Source organism: Podarcis melisellensis (genome assembly GCF_964234715.1).
Source record: "Podarcis melisellensis genome assembly, chromosome: 9".
Classification (NCBI taxonomy): Eukaryota; Metazoa; Chordata; class Lepidosauria; order Squamata; family Lacertidae; genus Podarcis; species Podarcis melisellensis.
The window spans coordinates 3,583,638-3,603,218 of record NC_138541.1 but is presented as its reverse complement, the minus strand read 5'-3'; the positions used below and the strand labels follow the sequence as shown (position 1 = coordinate 3,603,218).

The 19,581-nt window shown below is 47.4% G+C and overlaps 3 long non-coding RNA genes across 4 annotated transcripts in view; 2 read left to right on the top strand and 1 right to left on the bottom strand.

The window, feature by feature from the left end:
• Positions 1–1,824, bottom strand: part of LOC309377844 — a 79,522-nt gene extending 77,698 nt beyond the window's left edge. The window contains exon 1 of the long non-coding RNA XR_014171721.1: positions 1,090–1,824. This is a non-coding gene — a long non-coding RNA (uncharacterized lncRNA). The remainder of the gene's footprint in view (positions 1–1,089) is intronic.
• A 364-nt stretch (positions 1,825–2,188) lies between these two features.
• On the top strand, positions 2,189–5,791 carry LOC309377807. 2 transcript variants are annotated; one of them, XR_014171659.1, is made up of 3 exons: positions 2,189–2,283; positions 2,540–2,631; positions 5,346–5,791. It is a non-coding gene; the product is annotated as an uncharacterized lncRNA (long non-coding RNA). The 2 variants fall into 2 exon arrangements; XR_014171660.1 differs by lacking the exon at positions 2,189–2,283 and adding an exon at positions 2,399–2,429.
• Positions 5,792–6,634: 843 nt separating this feature from the next.
• On the top strand, positions 6,635–14,419 carry LOC309377800. The gene is made up of 3 exons (XR_014171652.1): positions 6,635–6,649; positions 6,862–7,292; positions 14,016–14,419. It is a non-coding gene; the product is annotated as an uncharacterized lncRNA (long non-coding RNA).
• Positions 14,420–19,581: the final 5,162 nt, after the last annotated feature.

The window sequence follows — 19,581 nt, the reverse complement described above, 5'->3', positions numbered from 1 at the left end:
AAACATAAATGCGCAGAGTTTTTTAAAAACTAGGCAACGGCACGCCGCCCATGACTCCCAAGCCTCCCCTGATCTCCTGCCCCCTTCCTCCTTTGTTTTGACTGATTGGGGGAGGCTCAGGAGTCACGGGCAGGTGGCTGTTGACCAGTTTTTAAAAAACTCTGCGCATTTATGTTTCACAGGGTGTGAAAGAAAGGCTTTGCACCTTGTCTGGCAGAGAAACCATGTGCCTTGCACCCTCCTGGGCAGCGTTCGCCCGCCAGTGACTCCCAAGCCTTCCCTGATCTGTCAAAACAAAGGGGGAAGAGGGCAAGAGATCTGTACCGCCGGACATCCCTGGTTCTCCTTCGACAGTGGCGATGGGAGTGAGCAGCTCCTGAAGCCAGCCAGAGCCAACTGCGCTACCAGGCTGGCTCCGGGCTGCTGAGGCTCCCGCTGCCACGTTTCCCGGGGACAGATTTGCAAATCTGGGGACATTCCGGGGACGGAATTTGTCCAGGGACAGATTTGCAAATGTGGAGACTGTCCCCTGGAATCAGGGATGTCTAGTAACCCTAAGTTAACTCTTTACAGTGGTACCTCGGGTTACAGACGCTTCAGGTTATATGCACTTCAGGTTACAGACTCTGCTAACCCAGAAATAATACCTTGGGTTAAGCACTTTGCTTCTAGATGAGAACAGAAATCATGTGGCGGTAGTGGGAGGCCCTATTAGCTAAAGTGGTGCTTCAGATTTCAGGTTTAGAACAGACCTCCAGAACGAATTAAGTTCTTAACCCAAGGTACCACTGTGTTAGCACAAAAAAGGATCTCTGCAGACTTGGTTGAGTGTCAGGCCTAATGAGTGCAGCCGTTCATCCCCAGCAGGTATTTTCCCATGACTCTGAAAGTCCTTGTCTGCCAACAGCTGCCTAGGTCTCCTCTTCTTCAGAGCTTTCCCCAAGCATTCAGAGACTGCACCTGTGTGCATCTTACTCCTGCTCTTCCTGTTTCAGCCCTCTTCTGGTCCTGGGGGACAAGCGGAGAGGGGAGCTTGTCTCAGCAGGAGGGGGAGACACCCATGACTCTGCACCATCCCTGCCTCTTGGCCTCCCTCCTCCCCTGGCCTGCTTCAGCTTCTGCCTCTGATTCTGAACTGCTCTCTGCCACAGACTCTCCCAGCTCACTAAGCCCTGTTACCTCCTCAGTTTCTGACACCTCCTCACCCCAATCTTCTCCCTCTGACTTCTCATCGTCCCACCACCAATCCCCAGGTTCTGAGCCTTCTTCCCTTGGGGCTTCCTCAGCTGGTGCCTCCCACCGCTGCTCTGCATGCAGCCAGTCCTTGACAGTTTCTATATTCCTCTGTTCATCTAGCCCAGTACCTGACCTCTAATGTGGTGCCTATGAGCAACACACTGCCCCCAGGGACCTGCAAGGTCTGCTTCTAATTTTTAAAAATTGTGTTCTTTGGTTTGTTTTATTGACTGAGGGCAGGGCTTCTTCTCATTGAATTGTCCATTGTGAGGAACTTTGTCAGCCCAAAAATGGAAAGTACCAGAGTTACCAACAATAGAGGAGTGGCAGACAAAGATGGTTGATTATGCGAAACTAGCAAAACTGCTCTGCAGAATCTGAAATCAGGAGGAAGCAAAATTCCAAAAAGACTGGAGTAAATTTATGAAGTACATAAATAATAACTGTGGAATTTTGAAGACTCTGGCAGGACTGAAATAAATCTTATGATGTAGATAGGATTGGATACAATAAGAAACGGTGGAAAAGTAACTGACATAAGAAAAACTGTTGAAGGGAGGGAAGGAAGTCAAGGATCAGCAGAGTGTGGGGAAATGATTGTTGAATTTTACTGTATTTTGTTTGTTTGTATTAAATAAAGCGCCAATAAAAAGCATGACCATTGTGAGAACAGGATGGACTAGATGGGCCATTGGCCTGATCCTGCAGGCTCTTTTCATATTCTCAAGACCGAATGTCCTCCTTCTGCTGTGTATGTGCCACTAAGTTCTGTTCCTGTTGCACCTGCTGCTAGCAGCTCAGTAGCACTTGCACTCATGTTCTGGGCTTCCCAGAGGCACTTGCAGGACCCAGCCTCTCTGCTTAGAGTGGCTCTTAGCTTCCAATTGGTTGCCTGTCTGATGACCTCACAGGTGGGTGGCGGCTTTGTCCTCTGCTTCACAATGGGAGCTCCCGGGGCAGGTGCGGTCCAGGGTCTCCCTCCAAGCCATGGTGCCTTGATCAAGATGCTGCACCCGTTGGACTCCTGGAGCTCTCTCCGGGCCACAGGTTAGCTGTGGATTGCAGGCTAAGAGGTCTGGAGCCTGGAGGTCAGAGGACAGCCTTCTGGGTGGGAATCTGGCACTGGGAAAGTCAGCAGAGCTGACAGGTAGCACAAGGATGCGATTGTTGCATGGCTACCTAATCTCTGAAAGGTGAGCGACGTCTGGGGTTCCAGCAGTTACTCAGGGTTCTGTTTCCTTGGAATGAAGGTCAGCGGAGACAGTGGTCAGTTTAGGATACATGGTTTTAAATTTACGTACAGACAACCTGGGCGTAAGATGGAGAGGCTCTAACACGGGACTGAAACTGCCTTGGTCGCACTGGTTGATGATATCTGGCGGGCTAGGGACAAAGGTGAGAGCTGTTTCCTAGTTCTGCTGGATCTCTCAGCGGCGTTTGATACCATTGACCCTAACATCCTTCTGGACCGTCTGGAGGGGCTGGGAGCTGGGGGCACTGTCATACAGTGGTTCTGCTCCTTCCTCCTGGGCTGTGTTCAGAAAGTGGTGTGGGGGGATGAGTGTTCAGACCCCATGGCTCTCACTTGTGGGGTGCCTCAGGGTTCTGTCCTCTTCCCCATGCTTTTCAACATCTATATGCAGCCGCTGGGAGAGATCATCAGGGGGTTTGGGCTGGGTGTTCATCAGTATGCAGATGATACCCAGCTCTACCTCTCTTTCAAATCAGAATCAGTAAAGGCGGTGAAGGTCCTGTGTGAGTGTCTGGAGGTGGTTGGAGGTTGGATGGCGGCTAACAGATTGAGGTTGAATCCTGACAAGACAGAAGTACTGTTTTTGGGGAACAGGAGGCGGGCAGGTGTGGGGGACTCCCTGGTCCTGAATGGGGTAACTGTGCCCCTGAAGGACCAGGTGCGCAGCCTGGAAGTCATTTTGGACTCACAGCTGTCCATGGAGGCAGAGGTCAATTCTGTGTCCAGGGCAGCTGTTTACCAGCTCCATCTGGTACGCAGGCTGAGACCCTATCTGCATGCGGACTGCCTCGCCAGAGTGGTGCATGCTCTGGTTATCTTCCGCTTGGACTACTGCAATGCGCTCTATGTGGGGCTACTTTTGAAGGTGACCCGGAAACTACAACTAATCCAGAATAGACTGGTGACTGGGAGTGGCCGCCGAGACTATGTAACACTGGTCTTGAAAGACCTACATTGGCTCCCAGTACGTTTCTGAACACATCTGGTGGGAGGGCCTTCTCGGTGGTGGCACCCGCCTCCCACCAGATGTCAAAGAGAACAACAACTACCAGACTTTTAGACGACATCTGAAGGCTGCCCTGTTTAGGGACGTTTTTAATGTCTGATGCTGTATTGTTTTTAATATTCAGTTGGAAGCTGCCCAGAGTGGCTGGGGAAACCCAGCCAGATGGGCGGGGTATAAATTATTATTATTATTATTATTAAACACAGATCTTGCTCCTCCATTAGTCACAGATTTCGATCCAGCAGAGAGCAAGGAGGTTTCTGTCTATCCAGCTTCCAACTTAGCTGTCACACAGCACACCTGGCTGTTATTCTCCTACCTGGCAGCAGCTAGGTGAGGTGGGTGAAGGAAAAGCCCACCCTTGTGGAAGAAATACTTCCACAATTTGGCTGCAAATGAGTTCTGGGAGGAACGGGAGGCGAAATGGGATTGCCACCTGCAATCATGTCGACTAGCATGTCAATGTGGGGAGGGGTGATTTTCAACAGAACTGGTGGGTGAGAGAGGAGAGAATCTTGTGCCTTTCTTTTTACTACAACTTGGATGAAAAGCACCCCATCCCAAGTCATAGTCCCATTGAAAACCATCTCTTCCCCTCCTCAAGCTATGCATGACATTCCTTCTTTTGAAAATCTTGTGCAATTGCAAGTTGGACCTCAAAGTCCAAACTAGGGCTGCAACAAAACTGGAAGGGTTTGGGGGTTCCTTCAAAAACAGAATGGCTGAACAAATTGGTAGAATTTGCTGAATTGGCTCAAATGACAAGCAGGCTGAGAGGTTAACCAAAAATTTATTCCAAAATGGGACATGTTCAAGAGCTACTTAAAAAAAATATATAACAGTCGTGTGGCTTCTTTGACAGCACTTGAAGGATTTCTGTTTACATGAATGAAAAGATTCTAAAATTAGTAAGGAACTTTAAGATAGTATAATTAGTATAATGTTAAGTTTTGTACAACAGGAAAATAGAAAAGGTAAAAGCATTGGGGGTGGGAAGTCGCATGTGTATATATGTAGGAGTGTATGGTGAATTGTATTGTATTTTGAATTGACACTGTTTTGTAATCCCCGCCCCAAAGACCGTATATAATTATAGTGGAACCTCTGGATGCGAACGGGATCCGTTCTGGAGCCCTGTTCGCATCCTGAAGTGAACATAACATGCGACTGTGCATCTGCGTGTGTGTAGGTTGCGTTTAGCCGCTTCCGTGCATGATGTCATTTTAAGCATCTGCGCATGCGCGAGCGGCGAAACCTGGAAGTAACGTGCTCGGTTACCTCCAGGTCGCCGCGGAGCGCAACCCAAAAATCTTCATCCCAAAGCTACTTCAACCCGAGATATGACTGTATGTTACCATATCAAGTAAATTCAATAAAAAATTTAAAGCAAGCAAGCAAGCAAACAAACAAACAAACAAACAAACAAACAAACAAAGTAAGTATGGGTGCAAACTTTGATTGACTAAATCAATCAGCCTGAGGCTTTCGGCCTGAGAAGAGCTATGCTGGCAGGGGGCTTATGGGAGGTGTAGTCTAAAACATGGCTGTGCTAGCCAGGACTCATGGGAGTTGTAGTCCTGCACATGGCTATGGCAGTGTGGGGCTGATGGGTGCTGTAGTCCAAAACATGGCCAGCTGGCAGGGGCTGATGGGAGTTGTAATCCTAAACAATCCAGAGCAGCAGTTCTCAACCTCTCAGCTCTGGCCTTGCTAGCTAGGTGTGATGGGAGTTGTAGGCCAACAACATCTGGAGACCAACAGGTTGAGAACCGCTGATCCAGAGGATACCAGGCTAGGGAAAGCTGCCTCCGTCCAATTCACCCATGGTTCCTCTTCCCCATTCATTTCCAGGGAATGCACGCCCCCCCCAGCCCTGTGGACCATGGTGCTACCTAGCAGAGGAAGAGCTTAGCGGAAGACCCCAGCCATGTGCATGGCCACCTTTGTGATAGTGCTCTCAACCACTTACTACTTCTTGATGACCGACCGGTTCCATTCTGAGCTAATCGCCTCCACCCAGTTCCTCGGCCCCTTGGCTGCCCCGCTCCTTGATGTGCTGCGCATCACCTCTGACCTAGGGCGCCACATCGTCTACTTATTCATCTCTGGTGCCCTTGCCTTGCTGCTCTCTACGATCTCCTCGTGGGTGCAGGAAAAGGTGCTGGAGGAGACCAAGAACGTGGGCTTTTCCTTAGGGTCGTGAAATCAGCAGGGCTTGGAAACAGCCCTGTTGCAAAACAAGACAATGTGGGAGCTTTCTATTTGCCCCTAAACACTGCAATAAACATGCTTCCCCCCTGCATGGTGTTCTTCTAGCGTTAAGTCAACTCCGTTGACAGCTAGGAAGACCCTAGCAATTCGCAATAGGCAGGGACGTCTCCACTGTGAGTGGGTGGGAGAAATTTAGCAGAGATGAAAGTTGGGGCTGCTAAAACGCCACACAGCTCAGGGTGAAAAGGGATTTTGCCAGGAAAACCTGCTCTATAATGTTGAATTTGGGTTTCCCATGGATTGCTGTTTGTTCCGATTCAGCAGTAAAGAGCAGGTCTTCATGCTCTGGGGCAAAAAAGAAAAAAGAAGTGCTTGGACAGGGAGCTTTAAAGCACAGACTTCTTCATTTCAGGGTCATGGATTGGAAACCTACGTTGGGCAAAAAATTCCTGCATTGCAGGGGGTTGGAATAGATGACCCTCATGGTCCCTCCCAAATCTACAATTCTATGATCTGTGCCTAGAAACATGGCAAAAAAAAGCATGTCTGAATGAGCCCTGAAGACAGCTTTCTCTGGTCCTATGTTGGTTTAGCATTGCACCTCTTTGCCCAACAAATCTGAGTTGGTCTTTTTTTAAAAAAAAATTCCCATTACTAAAATTAGTCATGATGATTCAGGAGCAGATTAGTATTGGGGTTTTTTGGGTGGCTCCCCACCCCCCCAAACCCCCTTCCCACTCAGAATCTTGGCTGGGTTTTCTGGCCAGAGCTGAATGAGATCCTAACCATTGCCACCACCCCATGGACCACAAGAGAGACCTACCCATGGAGACATATCCCAGCTCCCATCTGGACCGCTAGGCTAGCCACATTTGGGTCTGTATGACGGAAGACCTCTGTGGGAGATTCTATTCCTGTAGTCACCCCATGATGACTTTCTGAAGGTTACAGATAGGTAGCCGTGTTGGTCTGCCATAGTCAAAACAAAAAAAATTCCTTCCAGTAGCACCTTAAAGACCAACTAAGTTAGTTCTTGGTATGAGCTTTCGTGTGCATGCACACTTAAGAAGTGTGCATGCACACGAAAGCTCATACCAAGAACTAACTTAGTTGGTCTTTAAGGTGCTACTGGAAGGATTTTTTTTTGTTTCTGAAGGTTGACCTCTACTGCTTTTCCTGTTGTACTTTTCTGGAGGAGGGTCGTAGGACATCAGGTCCCAGGTTCAATATCTGGCATCTTCAGGTGGGGCTGGAGACGCCCCCCATCTGAAACTCTGGGAAGCTCAGAACCCGGTCAACGGAGGAAAAATCTGAGAGAGCGTGGTCCAGCTTCCCTAACAGGAAGTCTTCTCCAGGTGGCCACCAGCCTTCAGCCAAAAGTTGAGGGCTTGCAGGGCTGCCATTACCCAGCTAGTTGGGTTTGTGACATCAGCAGTCAAGAAACAGAGTGCCCTCCCCAGGGCAGCCACTCCCATTAGGCCGGGATGTGGTGTGGGAGACATCTCTGCCCAATGAATGGGTCAATAATTCAGACACGAGGACGGGCCTGGGGGTAACATCTAATGCTGAGCTCAGCCTAGAAGGGAGGTAAGTTGGGGCTTTCCTGCCATGGGAGCCCGAAGACCATACCGTGGATCCCACTGCTCATTTTCACCCCTGGTATTAAGAAGGGGCAAGGCCCATCCATCCCAGCATCCTGTTCTCACCAGATGCCCCAATGGGAAGCCTGCAAGCAACAGAACGAGTGAAAGAGCACCCTCCATTGGTGTCCAACAACTGGTATTTAGTGCTCAATCAGAGCAAACGTCAATTTGAATTTTCTCTGGATTGCCATTTGCTCTGATTGAGCTTTAGAGAGCAGACATTCATGGAGAATGCAGAACAAAAAAATAAAGGGCACTTGCACACAGGGCTTTAAAGCATAGACTATGCCTGTAAAGGGAATGTGGGTGGCGCTATGGTCTAAACCACAGAGCCTAGGGCTTGCCGATCAGAAGGTCGGCGGTTTGAATCCCCGCAATGGAGTGAGCTCCCGTTGCTCGGTCCCTGCTCCTGCCAACCTAGCAGTTTGAAAGCACATCAAGTGCAAGTAGATAAACAGGTACCGCTCCGGCAGGAAGCTAAATGGAGTTTCTGTGTGCTACTCTGGTTCGCCAGAAGCGACTTAGTCCTGCTGGCCACATGACCCGGAAACTGTACACCGGCTTCCTCGGCCATCACTTACAGCTGCTCCACTACCAGTTGGGTCAGGGGAGGCTGAGGCGGCCCCTGGGTCTAGTAACACACCAACGTCTCCCGAGCTGCAGAGACTGAGGTCTGAGAGAAGGAGAGACCTGAGTACTCGCAGGAGGAGTGCTCGCCTTTGGGTGAGACAGGGAGGTGAGTCGCCGGGGGATCAGGACCGGTTGCTACCCCCACAAAGATAAAAGGCTGTCGGACCCTGCCCCAGGTTGCAGGAGCAACATTGCTGTATGCTAGAACCTGTCTGTGACTCTGTGCCTGACCCAGCCTGGTTTTCTGCCTTGACCCTGTCGGACTGACTCTTTGCAGAACCCTTGGATTTGGGACCGGACCTGGACCGCGTTGCTCGGGTTTACCCCCGGGCCCAGCACATTATGATCCTGGCAGTTTTTGTTTTCAGTTCTTTTCCTAAGGATCCGTAGCATGGAATTTGCCTTTTTCACAGACTAAGAAGTCTGAAATGCTGCAACCTTTCTTCATATGGGTGCCACTTCCTTTATGGTCTACCTAGTTTAGCATCCTCTTCCCATGATGGTCAACCAGCTGCCTCTAGGTGGTCCACAAGTAGGGCGTGCGCCAAATCAATCAGTATGAGCTGTCCAGCAATGGAATGGGCTCCCTTGGGAGGTTGTGGACTCTCATTAGAGGGTTTTAAGAAGAGTTTGGTTGGCCATGTGCCACGCACAATTTACTTGAGATTCCTGCATTGCAGGGGGTTGGACTAGATGACCATCAGGGTCCCTTCCAACTCTTCTACAATTCTACAAAATCTTCTTTTTTATAATAATATTTATTAAAGTTTCAAAAAAGTTACAAAAATGAGAAAGAAAAAATGAGGAAAAAACAACAACAAAGAATATAAAATACAGAAAAATAAAAGCAATTAAAAACATTTCCCTCTTTCCATGTCTTATCTTTCATTTACTTATTTCCCTGACCTCCTCACACCTCCCTTTTTTGTATTCTAGTTCAATTAAATATTCCAGCAAATCCTTTCCAGCTCGGTTTTTATCCTAATAGTTTATCCTAATATAGTATAATTTTACATTCTCGTCTTTCAACAGTTAAAAAAATCAATTTTTACCTAATCTTTTGTATCATTTCTGCTAATACCACATTACTTCATTCCAACATCCTTCTAACATTCCTGAATTTTACAATGTTTCTGTAGATAAACTTTAAATTTTCTCCAATCTTCTTCCAACAACTCTTCACCTTGGTCTCGGATTCTGCCAGTCATCTCCACCAGCAATTCTACAAAATCTTCTCCCACCTGCGGTCTCCAGCAGCTGGTGTTTAGAGACCGATTTCCTTCAACCCTAGAGATAGTATCTAGCCATCATGACTAGGAGACCTTGGCAGCTATAGAAAATACGACTGCTTTTGGGCGGGTTGGGTAAGGTTAGATTCCAGAACCGTGGCTGGATCTAGAGACATTAAAAAAAACCGTGTCAGGAAAACGCATTGTAAACTTCATTATGGGAAATCAAGTTGGTGGAAGACGGGACTCCATGGCGCCATCCGGTGTCACAGTGTTATAACGCATTTAAAACGTTTTCTTTACTTATGTAGCTGAGTGCCATAAGATGAAAAAGATCTGGTGCTTTAACCCACTTTGATTGGGCAAACCTAAATTTCCCCTGCATCCTTGAACCCCTCCTACAGAACAGCACCAGTCCAGAGACACCCTTATTCCAAGGTAATATAATATAATATCCCGGCAGTAGTTTAAAAGAGTGCCAGAGCTGCATATATTAAATCCAGCAGTTATCAAAGCATGACTTTAAAATAGCAGCAGTTTTAAGCGCAGAGCATTAAAACATTAATTAAAAGCAGCTTGGAGCAGAGAAGTCTTCAGGGCACATTAAAAAATACTGACGAGAGAAAGAACCAGATTCACTGGCTTAGGAGTGCTAGAAGATGTCAACTAAATGAGACGGTTTCCTACCACCCCAAAATCCAAGTGGTGAGAGACTCCATGGGTTCCAGGCATTTATTCAGGGTTCTGTTTCCTTGGAATGACAAAGACTGTGGTGTCTTTAGAATATATGGTTTTATTCACACATATCCACAAAGACGTGATCTGTGGGAGCTTTCTTCAGGCACCAGGCTTGATGGCAGACCAATTCTGCATTACAACGGTGTCTGCGAAGGTGGCATGAAGGCTGGCAATGTTAACCTCGCCATGAGGGAATCCCTTGCAGGCAACCGCAGTCCCTGCAGTGACCAGTCAGGTGACCAGAGGAGGAATGACCTCTGGGAGGCGTGCAGAGAGAAGAAACAACATAGTACATCTGCAGCAGCACAACTGGACGCCTTCATCTGCCCCAGCTGAAACAAAACATGTCTCTCCCAGAATCTTTTTATATGCAACAGACTCCGCAAGGTTATCGATTGCAAAAAAATGGAAATCAGAAGTACCAACATTGAAAGATTGGCAACAGAATTTTTTTGAGATGACTGAATTAGCAAAAATGATGGCAACAGTTAGAATGCAATCTAATCAAAATCTCAAACGGGAATGGAAATGCGTAGAAGAATACATGACCAAAAGATGCTCCAACAAGAATTTACTGATATGTATAGACTGATTTCACAAAGTTAAGTTAAGCAAAGGAGATATATAAGAATGAATGTTTCATTATTAAGATACAAAAATACAATCTCAATAATAAAGTTACAAAATAATAACAAGGAAGTCACATATAGGTAGAGGAAAGACACAGGGCAAAAAATAAGAAATGGATAAATGTTGGTACATAATGAAATGTGAAAATGTGAATTTACGAATATAATGTATATGTATCATTATGTAAAGATTTCATATATGTATTGCAACATTAATAATAAATAAACAAACAACACCAACAAAATGTCTCTCCCATATCAGTTTCTACAGCCACAGCAGGGGCTGTAACTCTCCAATGGTTTGACTTTACCCCCAGAGGTACACTCCATTGTCTCCCGAGACAGACAGGTGCCAAGAACAATGCATAGAATTGTTCTCATACCACACTGGTCAAAGTTCTCCTACCTAGCAGGTAGGAGAGTCAGAAGGACGGCAATTCGAATCCATGCAATGGGGTGAGCTCCCATTGCTTTGTTCCAGCTTCTGCCAACCTAGCAGTTTGAAAGCACACCAGTGAAAGTAGATAAAAAGGTACTGCTGCTGCGGAAAGGTAAATGGCGTTTCTGTGTGCTCTGGTTTCCGTCACGGTGTTCCATTGCACCAGAAGCGGTTTAGTCCTGCTGGCCACATGACCCGGAAAGCTGTCTGTGGACAAACACCGGCTCCCTTGACCTGAAAAATGAGATGAGCAGCGCACCCCACAGTCACCTTTGACTGGACCTAACCATCCAGGGGTCATTTACCTTATACCGGGGTCAGCAAGCTTTTTCAGCAGGGGGGAGGTCCACTGTCCCTCAGACCTTGTGGGGGGCCAGACTATATTTTGAAAAAAATAATAATGAATGAATTCCTATGCCCCACAAATAATCCAGAGATGCATTTTAAATAAAAGCACGCATTCTACTCATGTAAAAACACGAGACAGGCACCACAAATAACCCAGAGATGTATTTTAAATAAAAGGACACATTCTACTCATGTAGGGCCAGACTGAGAAGGTGATGGGCCGGATCTGGCCTCCGGGTCTTAGTATGCCTACCCATGCCTTATACCATTTACTTTACCCAGTGGTTTCCCCCCCCAAAAAATGAAACCGTTTAGGGGTACTCTCATTTTGACTCAAGGAAACCACCATTTTATAGTTCAAATCGGGGGAAATAAATGCAGTAAATGGACAAAAGTACAAAGATTCACAAAATGTTTAGGGGTATGCGTCCCCCTGCGTCCCCCCACCCAAAAGAAAGCACTGACCTTACCTTGCAGCTAGGTGATGGAGTGGAAGAAAGACCCACCAATCAGCCTTGGAGGGGGGCATCATCACTTAGCTGCATCCCTTGGAAGCTGACTCATTATTTTGGGGTGCTGATAAGGACACTTAAGTGGCCAGCTAATTTCACTGACGAGGGCAGTAACCTCCATCAGATTCCAACCCTCTCAGGGCACAAGACCCCAAGAACTGGGAGGGACTCGGGACGTCATCCAGACTGACCCCCCCCAAAACCCGCAACTATGCAGATTTTTAAATTTATTCTAAGTAAAGCAAGGAAACTATGGCCCTTCCTGTTTTGTTGGACCATATTTCCCATCATCCTTGACCACTGGCCATGTGACCTGAGGCTCATGGGAGCTGGAGTCTTTCCGACAAGATCTGGAGAGCCACGGATGCGTTGCACAAAGGGGACGGGGACAGGGGCGAAAAGGTCGCCAAAGCAATGGAATAATCTTCCGTAAGAAACAGAAATGCAATAAAACCGATTAAACTTGTTAAAAGAAGGTGCTAAAACAAGCAATTAGGACCATTCAGGAACAGAACTGAAAACTGCCAATATCATAATACCGTTATACAAATCTCTGGTGTGGTTGCATTTGGGATTCTGGTTACATCGCCTCAAAACTGATATCGTAGAGTTGGGGAAAGGTTCAGAAAAGGACAACCAAACTGATTGAGGGGGTGGAGCAACTCTGCTCTATGAGGAAAGGTTGTGGCTTTGGGATCTTTTTCGTTTATAGAAAAGGTGAGTCAGAAGAGACATGATACAAATTTATGAAATTATACATGGATGGCGAAAAGGGTTTCTCCCTATTTCGTAACATCAGAATTTGTGGACACCCCCAAAGAAGGTGAAGAACTACCGACGAAAGAAGAATGGAGAATGAAGTTGATGGACTATGCAGAATTAGATAAATTAACAGGAAAGATTCGAAACCTGCGGGATCAGAGATTCTTAGAGGACTGGAGTAAACATATGAACTATTTGAAAAGTAATTGTGATGAACAGATTACGCTAGTAGGACTGCAAGAAGTTTTGTAAGGTGGATAATCTGAAATATTGCAAGAAGGACTATGAAAAGAATTATTAGTTAAGGACAATTAAATGCAATATAGAAATTAAGAACGGAAACTCATCAGAGGTGTTGACGGAAGTCTAAAACATTGCATAAGATGAGAAGATGTGTTGCATGACTGTTGGAACTGATATGTTAAAAAAAAATGTGTGTGTGTATATATATATATATATATATATATATATATGTTGAATGCTGGAAGATTCGGGACAGATAAAAGAAAGGGCTTATTCATGCAGCACAAAGTTAAACTATGGAACTCCCTGCCACTGGAGGAGGCAGTGATGGCCACCAAGTTGGGTGGTTTCAAAAGAGGATTGGACAAATTGGTGGCTATCAATGGCTACTAGCCAGGGTGGCTATGCTCTGTCTCCACAATCAGAGGCAGAAATGCTTCCGGACATCAGTTTCTGGAAACCACAGGAGAGGAGAGGGCTCTCGTGCTTGGATCTGGTCGGCCACTGTGAGAACAGGATGCTGGACTAGATAGGCCTGCTCCAACATGCTCTTATGTTCTCATCTTCTTACGATCCCTGTGGAAGGTCTCCTGAATTGGATACAAACCTTTGGTTTCCATAGATGGGGTGCCACCACCAGAAAGGCACTCTTTCCATCTCTACCTGTCCCAGCTCAGAAGGCAGATGCTGTCCCTTCAGGGAGACCTGGGGAGAGGAGATTCCCAGTTGCCTGCCTGCCTCTCTTGGTATCTTTAAAACAGCTCAGTGAACACGTAAAAAACAGGGTTTTGTGTTGGCTGTTTTTCTGAGTCACGCAGAGTGATGCAGCGGCTTCACCTTCGAAGCCTTAGTGATGAAGTAGATTCCACACACAAGACTCTTTGCTTGCAGGGTGCCAACTATTAACGAGCACTTTTATTTTTTGCATGTCAAGTCCAATGCAATGCATTTCTCTCCCTTGAGCCCAAGAGAGGGTTTTCTTGCTTCCAAAACTCCTTTGCAGCAATGCATAAGTTACAGGATTTTGCAGCTGTGGCAGAGGTTTTCCTCTCCTCCACCCCACCGTACAATTTATTATTTGCAGAATGCATCTTCCAAACAATACAGTGCAAATACTGACATTTTTTGCCTCCCCAGGGGGATCGCCATGGCTCGCCAGAAGCCCTCGCAACCTCGGCCGTCGGAGCTGCCGCCGGTGCAGCCGACTCCCGGCTGCAAAGCGGTGGCACCACTCACTGCGTGCAGCGGGTTCCTGGGGTCCTTCCTCAACGGCGTCAAGATGGTCCTGAGCATCATCTTCTTCCTGGGCCTCTGCGCCTTCACGGCCTACGTTGCCTTGCTCTGCACCGCCCTGCTGTTTGCGGCCGTCCAGGTCCTCTTCAGCACCCTCATCCCGTCGGCTCTCCTCATCCTGCAGTTCCTGCTCTCCGCCATGCTGCTCCTCTTCTGCCTGCAGTGGATGAGCGAGATCTTGTCACAGCAGTTCCACGTCCACGACCCGGTTTTGTGAGATCTTCCGGGAATACAAGCACCAAGGAGGACTGGGCTTGGCTTGGCTGTTTTTCTTCTTCCTGAGGCAGAGTGGGGTGAGGGGTGCAAGTCTGGAGTGTGTGTGTGCCACCCTCCAGTCCAGAGGTGGCCAACATTTTCTCTGTTAAGGGCCTTATTCCCTCAGTGGCAGGGTGGGTAAGAGCAACAAATCAACAAGAACACTTCCTTCCTTCCTTCCTTCCTTCCTTCCTTCCTTCCTTCCTTCCTTCCTTCCTTCCTCCCTCCCTCCCTCCCTCCCTCCCTCCCTCCCTCCTTCTTTCCTCCCTCCCTCCCTCCCTCCCTCCCTCCCTCCCTCCCTCCCTCCCTCTCCTTCCTTCCTTCCTTCCTTCCTTCCTTCCTTCCTTCCTTCCTTCCTTCCTTCCCCCCCCATCTCTCTCCCCCACTGCTTCTATCTCTTTCTGCCACCCAGGGGTGCCAACTTGAATAAAACATTGGGGTGGGGGCAGGTGAGCCCTGCCCCGCACAATCGATCACACAATGTAGCACATGCGCACCATTTCAATGGCAATGGCCATCAATTGGGGGAGCTGTCCCCCTCAAATATTTTATGGGGGGCAAAATGGTGTCTCCCTCCCTGTAGTGAATTTGGGACCTCAGAGCTCCCCCAAAGAGGGGGAAGCTGGAAAGTGAAATTAACAAGGTTGTCCACTTCAAAACTGCAGAGATGAGCTCTCTGGTTTCACAGGGGTGACCCTCTTAAGCATCACCAAACGTGCAGGAGAGATGTAGAGGACCCACAGAAATCCCTAAAATGCACACACACTAATAGATACCTATAGTTCCAAATGTCAACATAATCACCGTATTTTTCGCTCTATAGGACGTACCAGATGATAAGACGCACCTAGTTTTTTTTTTGGGGGGGGGGGAGGAAAACAAGAAAATATATTTTGAATCCCAGAAGCCAGAAAAGCAAGAGGGATCTGGCTTCTGGGATACCGTGTGGCTGTTCTGGCTTCTGGGATAACCGCACAAAGGCTCTTCAGGGCAGCAGGATGAAGGCTCCCCCTGCCCAAAGAGGCTGCACACGGCTAAAGCAGAAGCCAGGACAGGCGCTGCGCAGTTCTCCATCTCTGTGAAGGAGAGGCGCTGCACAGATAGGGAGAGCTGTGGAGTGGGAGGAGGAACAGAAGGGGCTCCGTTCCTCCCCCCGCTTCGCTGAAGGGGGGCTGCGCAGCTCTACCTCTCTGCGTAGTGCCATTCCCTCCATAAGATGCACTCACATTTCCCCTTACTTTATAGGAGGAAAAAAGTGCGTCCTATGGAGCGAAAAATACGGTAAATAGAAATCCCACAAGGCCATGCCATGGTGGGAAACAGGACTCAGTGCGTAGGAGACCCAGGTTTCCTCTCTAGGTGCTAACCATGGAAAAGGGATTTCAAGTGCGCCCCCCCATTGGCTCTGCCTTCTGGGTCTTCATTGTTTTCTCTCCCCCCCTTTTTAAATCATTTTTATTAGTTTTCCAATAAAAACATCCAATTAACAAATCCATCAAATCATAATCCAATTAAAAATAAAATAAAAAACAGCCAAATTACAATCCAAATTATTTATTCTTAATCATGATAATAGATAAAGATGATAATAAATAGGTTTCTTAATGAGGCTTGGCATAGAAAACAATTGTAGGTATAGAAAAGTAGAAAAAGGAATGTACCAATCACCTCCATAAAGCCAAACACCATAATGAGAATCTCTTTGAAGTCCGAGCTTAAACACCAGGGACTATGCAATTCTGCAGATTTTTTCTCAGTCTTCTTTGGTCTAGACTATGTCTGTTTATTGTCCAAATCTAATTATTTTATCAAACAGATATTTCTGGCTTGTGAGAGTGACTTTGGAGAGTTCCAGCAGTGCTGGGCTCTGGGACCCAGCGTCCTGCTGTTTGCACCTTGGTGCCAGCTGACAATCTCGGACTGTCTACGAGACAGACCTCCCCCACCCTGGGGAGTCTGCCAGGGCTAATTACTCCATGTTGTTTACTCATTTAGTCGTGTCCGCCTCTTTGTGACCCCCTGGACCAGAGCATGCCAGGCACTTCTGTCTTCCACTGCCTCCCGCAGTTTGGTCAAACTCATGCTGGTAGCTTTGAGAACACTGTCCAACCATCTTGTCCTCTGTCGTCCCCTTCTCCTTGTGCCCTCCATCTTTCCCAACATCAGGGTCTTTTCCAGGGAGTCTTCTCTTCTCATAAGGTGGCCAAAGTCTTGAAGCCTCAGCTTCAGGATCTGTCCTTCCAGTGAGCACCCAGGGCTGATTTCCTTCAGAATGGAGAGGTTTGATCTTCTTGCAGTCCATGGGACTCTCAAGGGTCTCCTCCAGCACCAGAATTCAAAAGCATCCATTCTTCAGCAATCAGCCTTATTTATGGTCCAGCTCTCACTTCCATACATCACTACTGGGAAAACCATAGTTTTAACCATACAGACCTTTGTTAGCAAGGTGATGTCTCTGCTTTTTAAGATGCTGTCTAGGTTTCTCATTGCTTTTCTCTCAAGAAGCAGGCGTCTTTTAATTTTGTGACTGCTATCACCATCTGCAGTGATCATGGAGCCTAAGAAAGTAAAATCTCTCACTGCCTCCATTTCTTCCCCTTCTATTTGCCAGGAGGTTATGGGACCAGTGGCCATGGTCTTGGTTTTTTTGATGTTGAGCTTCAGACCATATTTTGCGCTGTCCTCTTTCACCCTCATTAAAAGGTTCTTTAATTCCTCCTCACTTTCTGCCATCAAGGTTGTGTCGTCTGCATATCTGAGGTTGTTGATATTTCTTCCAGCAATCTTAATTATGGCTGAATTACTGCCATGGCTGAGGTCCGGTCGTGTGGGAGTCAGCCATTTCTCACTGCCGGAAACAGGAAGCCAGTGGGTCTTCATTGTTTTCAAACCTGTCTCAGGGTGGACAACCGTTCCACTGGAGCTCCTGTGGATAACTTTGGTTTTCTGGATGTCACTGAACTACAACTCCCATGATCCCCGGTTCTTGGCTTCCCCTGCGGGGCTGATGGGAATTATCATTTAGGGATATCTAGAGGGCCAGAGGCACCCCACACCTGAATGAAAAGATTCCTTTAGAACAGGGGACTGCTGTCCGTAATGAACCATTCCTGCGCACCACCTCACTCAAAGCAGGTGTGGAATGTCTTACCTGAGCAACATCCTTTCTCCTGGCTGATTGAAAGCATCTTCTTTTTCAAAAACTGAGTCAGAGGAGCACTTCCAAAAGTAGATCATGCCTCACAATGGTACGGGTTGCACAATCCCTGTCCCAAGTCCACAACATTTTAAATATATTGCTTGCTGCTATTTTTTTAAAAAAATATATTCTTTTTTTTAAAAAAAGAATCACTGCTGAGCCGGTTAAGTATGGAAATGCTGGTTTCTTCCATTCTGCGATGGGCAACATCACACGAATGACCCAAAGGCAGTAATGATATGCATTTTGAAAGCAAGCCTAGTACACATGCAGCCCAGGAAAGATCTCAGCTTTAATGATGGCTCTTTGGAGAGGAAGGTCTTCAGCTGGTGCTGAAACGGCAACAGTGATGCCGCCTTCCTGATATTCAAGTGGAAAGGAGTTCCTGCCAAGACTCCAAAGGCCCAATCTCTACATTGAAGGGGACTGGTCTCCTGATAAGGTGGCATCAGCAGAAGGCTCTCACCTTCAATTTAGGCATGTTAGGGGTGAGATGATATTTTACGTATTCAGCTTGCATGTTTCATATGGCTTACACACATAACATTGGGAGGAGCTGGGGTGGAGCCAAGGTTTCAGAGACGTGGCTGAGTCAGATGCCGGGGAAAAGTCTGACATGGGAGATGAGAAAATGCAATCACAGTTAGAGCAAGAATGGGTTAGTTTAGCCCCGCTTTCTCCAGAGTTCCCAGCTGCAGACAGACAAGCAGCCTCAGAAGGGGAGGAAACAGACAGCCTTGAGGGGCTTGCTATGCAACCAGAAGGGAGGCAGCATGTGGAGGACTCCTCATTTGAGAGTGGTGGAGAAGTCCACCGCCCCTCTCCTCGCTCTAGGAGGGCTGAAAGGGTTAAATTACAACGGAAGTGCAAAAGAGAGGAAGACAGGGTTTTGACACTCTCCATGTTGCAGCAGGGGTGGAGATTCAGAGTGAGCAACCCGTGACCAAACGGCGGATGGCCTTGTGCTGCTCTTTGTGTGTAAATTGTAAATAAATGTACCATAAAACTGCCAGAGGCTCATTAGTTCTTATCGAAGCTTGCTTGTGTCGGCCTGAGATCCTGACACAAACATGGCGGCTGCATGGCTTCAATGGCTGGTGACTTCTCCACTACCTCTTGGCACTGCCTCCTTCCCCTCCACGGCAGAGAAGAAGGAGCCAGCCACTAGAGCTGTGCTCCAGTTGGCTCCATGCTTCACCTTCATGCTTTTTGGATATCATCATCATTTATTATTTACACCCAGCCCATCTGGCTGGGTTTCCCCAGCCACTCTGGGGGGCACCCAACAGAATTAATAATAATAATAATAATAATAATAATAATAATAATAATAATAATGGGATAAAACATCAGACATTAAAAGCTTCCCTAAACAGGGCTGCCTTCAGATGTCTTATAAAAGTCAGATAGTTGTTTATTTCCGTGACATCTGATGGGAGGGCGTTCCACAAGGAGGGCGCCACTACCAAGAAGGCCCTTTGCCTGATTCCCTGTAACCTCACTTCTTGCAGGGAGGGAACCGCCAGAAGGCCCTCAGAGCTGTACCTCAGTGTCTAGGCAGAACGATGGGGGTGGAGACACTCCTTCAGGTATACTGGGCCGAAGCTGTTTTGGGGTGGGGAGCATCCCCTAGCCCAAAATGAAGGGGATATCAGAATGGGCTCGACCCCCAGGAATTGGTGCCCCTACTGGTAGCTAACAGGGAACCAGTGCAATTCTTTCACCAGCAAGGGAATGTGGAAGAACATATGGAAAATAGGGACACTTAGAGGGTCTGTGTATGGGTCTCACTCTGTATATGGCAGCTTCCTGTGATCCTGTGCCTTTGATCTAACTAGGTGAAGGAGCTGAGATGCTTCCACCCCCTGGCCCCTCTTAGCCAGCCTCTGGGCTACCCAACCTAATTTATGACATCAGCGCCAGGTGATGTGGTCATCAGCTTGCTTGTCCCACCGG